At 42.0% G+C, this 5924-nt stretch overlaps 1 non-coding gene across 1 annotated transcript; it reads right to left on the bottom strand.

The window, feature by feature from the left end:
• Positions 1-1491: 1491 nt before the first annotated feature.
• LOC119448322 (uncharacterized) lies at positions 1492-5142 on the bottom strand. The gene is made up of 9 exons (XR_007466656.1): positions 4645-5142; positions 4248-4574; positions 4072-4215; positions 3764-3948; positions 3480-3607; positions 3289-3418; positions 2983-3179; positions 2357-2811; positions 1492-1979 (listed from the first exon to the last, which is right to left on the bottom strand). It is a non-coding gene; the product is annotated as an uncharacterized LOC119448322 (transcript).
• Between the last annotated feature and the right edge of the window lie 782 nt (positions 5143-5924).

Genomic DNA, 5924 nt, shown 5'->3' with positions numbered 1-5924 from the left:
AAACTTAAATGATTTAGTATGACTAATTTTGATACTCTACCCATGAAAATCTTGCGCAGAGAAACTTTTTCTTTTCAACAGATTTCTATTTTGAAAAGGATATGCATTTTGGCTGTCTGTCCGCCATATTGCACCATCATCCTATTTTTTTTTGTTCCACTAATTTTTAGATGTCGGAGCCTATTCACAAAACTAGATTAACCTGCAAGATATAGTTCACTACTAATGCACTATTTCTGATCAAACGCTGCATTTTCTAAATTTTTGGTTGACATCATGCGCGTGATGCAATGTACTGACGTCTCAAAACCCTCTGTATCATGAAATTCAAGAACGAAATTTTATTGCACCCAGTGCATTCACCGTCGAAGTGAAATGCTCAGTGGACACGTCACCTTATGACCGCTACATATTTTCATAATCTCCATGCTCAAAAGCTTTTGCAGGCAGCTGTATGTAACACTTTTGCACTGCAAGAAATAGAAATGAGAAGCAAGCTTACAATTCAAACAAAGTTTTATTCCCTGAACATATGGCACATTGCTGCACCAGTGCTTGTAGTGAAGATTCTTGTTCACATTTGCAAACATTGCTTTTGAAGCATCACAATAGGAAAGTGAGTAATCATGTTCATATCAGCAAATCACATTTTATTAGTATGCGCAGCCTACAAACACTAACACTGCAGTGTACAATAGTACAAGTTAAAAGCGGGCTATACGACTAAGGAAAAAGTCAAGTATATCCGAGCTCAAACTACCTAGCACCCAGCAATTTGTCGACAACAAATCAAAATCACATTTGAAGAAAGTACACAGGAATCAATTTCCCACTTACTAAGGCAGAATTGAAGTCAGCCCTGCTCCAACTGCAATGAACTACTGCCCTAGAACCTGAAAAATTCCCAAATGAGACCGCACCGAATAATAATAATAATAATAATAATAATAATAATAATAATAATAATAATAATTGTAGTAGTGGTAGTAGTAGTAGTTCCTTTATTTTTCATCATGAAGATGGTGGTTGCTGGAAGAAAAGGTTTAGAACCAGCTTCACTAGCTCCGGCCTCCTGGAAATACACTTTGGTGATTGGACAGGATAAGGGCACATAATCGAGATCAAAAGTTGACATGTACAGCAAATAAGACAAAGAGCATTATGACGAAACAAATATATATATATATATATATATATATATATATATTACACACACATAGAAACAGCATTATACACAGCAATGAAAAGCATTTTCATTGGAAAGAATCAGTCAAAATAACACACTAAAGCTTCCATTATGGCAAAAAAAACCTCAGAACTACAGAATGCAGTTAACTTTCACGCTTAAAACGGTAGCATGTTTCACATTTCTGAAGATACTGAGCAATTGTGCTTAAATTGCATCAGATACCTTTTAGCAGTGGTGCAATAGGATTTAAAAGAAAGTGCATGGGATTTAAAACTCACAAGGACGAGAACAAAAAAACACATTTAAACTTTCAGAACTTTTCTTGGCAAAGGTTTCTTGTTCAGGAGCTTCCTCTTTGCATGTGCCTCCGTTAAGTTATTTGAAAAATTTGCCAAGAAAGGCCCTATGAATTTACGTAGAAGTAAATTCAGGAGAGCCACTTTGTGCGACACACTGTCATTCATGCTGCAATCAAACAGAGGATTCTTCATAAGTGCAGGAAGCACAGCGCTAGAAAACTTCTTCAATGGTTGCGGCCCTTTCACAAGGACAGCAGCTGCTCTAGAGGCAGTACTTTCAAGTACGCTCACAAACCCGACAAATGCTAAAGTGGGATAAGAAAGCCCTCCCCGATCAACTCCTGCAATCAGAGCAACTGTGATAGTGCTCGATTTTGGCGACTGTATCTTTGACAAGCAGCCTTCACAGCTCACGTTATCTTCCACAGCTATTACAACGAAGCCAGCAATTGGTGCCAGCGTGCTCGTTCGCAAACTTTGTTGGGATGGACCTTTGAGGACGAAGAAGTGTTACAGAATAATGGCACAATTAGTATGAACGATTCAGTAGCAACATCCAATATTGTAATACAATACGGTCTGCCTTCACTGTAGCAGTAGCGTAATCTAAGCAAAGTGAACTAATCTGATCAATTTATAAATGTGTCGAAAAGTAGCAGCCATTGAGTTTACTAGACAACCATAACGACAAGGGACTTATGACTGCCATTCAAAATTTCGCATTTTGATGCAGCTGCATGTCAGCTTTGTACACAAGTACTAAACCTTTTGGATACATTTTTTTCTTTACCTCCATGACATGCATATTTTCATCAGAAACTTGCGTGAGTAATGGACGTTCATAACTAATCAAATGAAGAAAACACACTTCGGTAGCACTCCAGTGCAGCCAGGTGAGGAAGCAGAAGCTTCTTGATGTCTTTCTCAGGTGTTGCCACTGGCGCAGGTTGAGGGGCAAGTTTTGTTGCCTCCCCAACGGAGCCTATCACACTGCCCACATTGACACTTGGGGATGAATGGATGATGCATGTAACTAAAATCTTCTGAAGCGACGACAGTGCCGCATGGGCATCAGTTTGGTCATTTGACCCGTTGAGTTGCCGGATAGTTAAAAACAAGGATTCCACTTCATCGCTTGAGAACTTTCCAGTTAGAACGAAACGGAATCCAAGGGCAATGAGATGCCTGGTGCAAAGAACAGTTGACATTGTTGTGATCCCTAGCGCCTCATCAGTTTCCTCGAAAAAGAACTCCAGCTTGTATGCGGCGCCCTTTTTCCATTTCTCGAAATAGGCATGGCCATTATTTTCGAGCCAAGTGAGCCTGCAGGAACAAATTATGTATAATGTGATCAGTTAGAAAGTGTTGCTTAGCATATACATAAGCTGCAATAACATGTACAGAACCGTGCATTTAAAGTAAAATGCAGCCACTCATGCTTTTACATAAATGCAAGATAAATGGCAATTATGAGCAGTTTATCAGCTGGCATACCCTTCGTCATCTTTACCACAGAAGGGCATTCTCAAGGGATCTTTCCTCAACCAGAATAACGTTGTACTTTTGACATTGGGGAGAGTGAACCACTTATAGACAAGCTCCATAAATTCAATGGTGGGAAGACACCGGTCGAATCCATGGACACCAAGTTGCCGTCCATGTTTTTCTAGAAACCTGAGGAATTATGTGACCTAAAATGAAATTATATTCCGGTTGATCATGACCGAGTCGACCATTGTCAAATTGTAGGTGTGAGAAATGTGTATCATTTTTATAAATAAACGATTACGCGTGCTTTACCTGAGGAGAAAAGATGGCAACAGCCCTGGCAACAGACATCTTCTCAAAATTACTTGGTCAAAGGTGCTTTTTCTTCAAGCACCTGACGAGCTTGAACGCACCTTGCTTCTCTTGTGTGTCATGTAGGTTCCTGTGACTAAATGCAAAATTAAACTGTAAATTTCTAAGGCAATAAAAGGCTACATTTTTACCTCAGGTAGTCTGGAACGATCAACACTCCATTATTCTTCTCGTGTCCAGGAACTGATTTCTGATATTTTTAATGACATGGTAATAATCAAATGATAGGAAGAGTGGCCTATATGGATTGAGAGGGTGGCTGGAACGAATCAGTCAGTATTGTTCGCCCAGTCAGTGAAACTGTTAACAGTATACATTTGCTTTAGGCACATTTTGTAGTTCTGAGAGAAGATTTATCTGTAATAAATGGCTTTGCAACCTTTACTAAAAGTCTACTTAGCAACTAGGTACTTACGTGACAACAGGGCGTATACGGCCTCCAGACAAACTGGCAAAAACTTTCAGTTAGTGCTAAGGTTATCAGCAACTAACCTCACCACCTGAAAGCCAACTTCTTCAACTGATGTCATCACTTTGAGAGCAAGGAGCTCAAGCTGTTCTCCTGTCAAACATTTCGTGAATTAATACACTACAGGGAGCCTGCAATTTCTTTGTAAAAGCACTAAGTGTCAGGTGAAAGACATGATATTCCTCTGAGGGATTAAAAACAATCTGCACAGGTCCACGTGACACTCACGGGCACTAGCCAAATATCCCATATACCTGTAGTGGGTAGACAGTCCTACAAAGATGAAACAGAGCAGGTGAGTTGCCAGTTCCTCTTCTAAGCCAAAGTCCACTTCAGCACCCCCAAGGTCCACCAATCCATGCACAGCATCCGACTGCTTTTGGGACATCTCATTATTACTAGAGACCAACGGCTTGCCTGGAAGAATTACAAGAGCATGGCTCCAATATTTTTACCTGAAGGCAAAAAATTATTTAACTCCTTGGAGTGCAGTTTCACCTCCGCGTAGAGGCGCGGCTTGATGAGAGAGGACACTACCTCTCCTGTACATGCACCAATGTACCGCTTAAGAGTAGAGCGACTTCGTAGAGTCAAGACAGCAGTCTCCCGAAGAAAGCGGTACCCAGCTGGTGACTTTACATGCCAAAGAGCACATTTGCATATTGTCTCCTCACGCCATCGTCCTTTTTTTTCTACTCAGGAAAGCAAGCTGCTCTTGAAGGAAGAGTGCTTTTTCATCGTTCTCCTCCACCTTTTTCTGCAAATATGACATATGCACACAATGGGAATTTTTCTAAAATAATGTTGAAATAAAGATTAGTTTGCACCTGGAGGATTCTGACGTTCGTTTTCTTCATCAAACCTTCCGCCTCTTTAGCCTGCTGTCTCAGAGTAGAGACCTGTCCATGTAATTTTTCCCGCTTCTTCCGGAGCCTTTGACATTTCCGGGTGAGGTTTGTCACTTGCCTCAGAAGATTCGTCATTCGTGAAAAAGACAGCCTCGTCGGAACTCCACATGGCCTGGTTGCCTTTGACGAATTTGTGAAGCTTTGGGTATACTTAATACGCTCGGGCCTCTCACATGTTACAGGCAAGCAACTAGCAGACTCAGGTGAAGGCAGAAATGAAAGCACAGAGGGATATTCACTATCAGGCACCCCCATTGGTGGTGCCTGCGAATGACCCTCCTTGTGTGCGTTTGCTGCTGCCTTTGCCTGAATCTCGTCCATTGGTGGTGCCTGCGAATGACTTTCTGAAAGCGGCAACAATGGTTCTGTCATCATTTCAGCAACTTGATGGGCGATAATGCTGTCGGGCACACCCATGTCTGTCTGTCAGCCGTTTCACCGATGTCGGTCAGCCGTTTCAGATGGAGGGCAATCGGGGTGGGTTGGAGGTGTCTGGCCTGTAACATTAAGAACCTCATTTGTAATCATGTTAAGCGGTTTACGAGTTAGGTAACAAAGCATATATTATACACAAAATTCAGGTGTGCCTCCGATGGAGAAGATTGAGGCAAAACACTTGCCTATTTCTCTTGGCCTCTATATGAGGCTTGCTTGCCGACAGCCCCCGCACAGCACTCCTCTTCACAGCTTTTCGCTTCCTTTTGGGTGGTTCCTGCAGGTGGACTGGGTACCTCGGGAATATTGAAAGTATAGCATATGGTTTTAACTTTCGCATCTTCACACCTTCCCTGTAGTCTTCTAGCTTGAAATGCAAGCTGCAGACCATGCTCCGGTCGCCCGACACGCATGGCTGTTTCCCTGGGCCTGCAAATATATCCGCGTGTATAATTTCGCACCACAAATTTGTGGTGCGAAGCAATATAAGCATAAATTTGCTATTTATGTGGAGCCCACTACGTGACAGATAAGGAATGCTTGTAGGCTCACTAGTTTGACCACTATTCCAATTTAGTGGCGGCCAGATGCGTTAACGACAGCAACACTTGTGCCTATTGCCCTTAACGAGAACAACCTGGGCGCCTTCTTAAGGAGGTCGTGATTTTGTCATGGCACAGCGTTTGTGCAAAACAGAGTGCAATGCACTAAAAGAAGCTTCTCATTAAAAAACAGCGTACATCGCGTCAGTATGGATCGGTGGC

The sequence above is a fragment of the Dermacentor silvarum genome, chromosome 4 (genome assembly GCF_013339745.2).
Source record: "Dermacentor silvarum isolate Dsil-2018 chromosome 4, BIME_Dsil_1.4, whole genome shotgun sequence".
NCBI lineage: Eukaryota > Metazoa > Arthropoda > Arachnida > Ixodida > Ixodidae > Dermacentor > Dermacentor silvarum.
The sequence above is the reverse complement of the archived record's forward strand: the minus strand, read 5'-3'. Positions and strand labels throughout refer to the sequence as shown.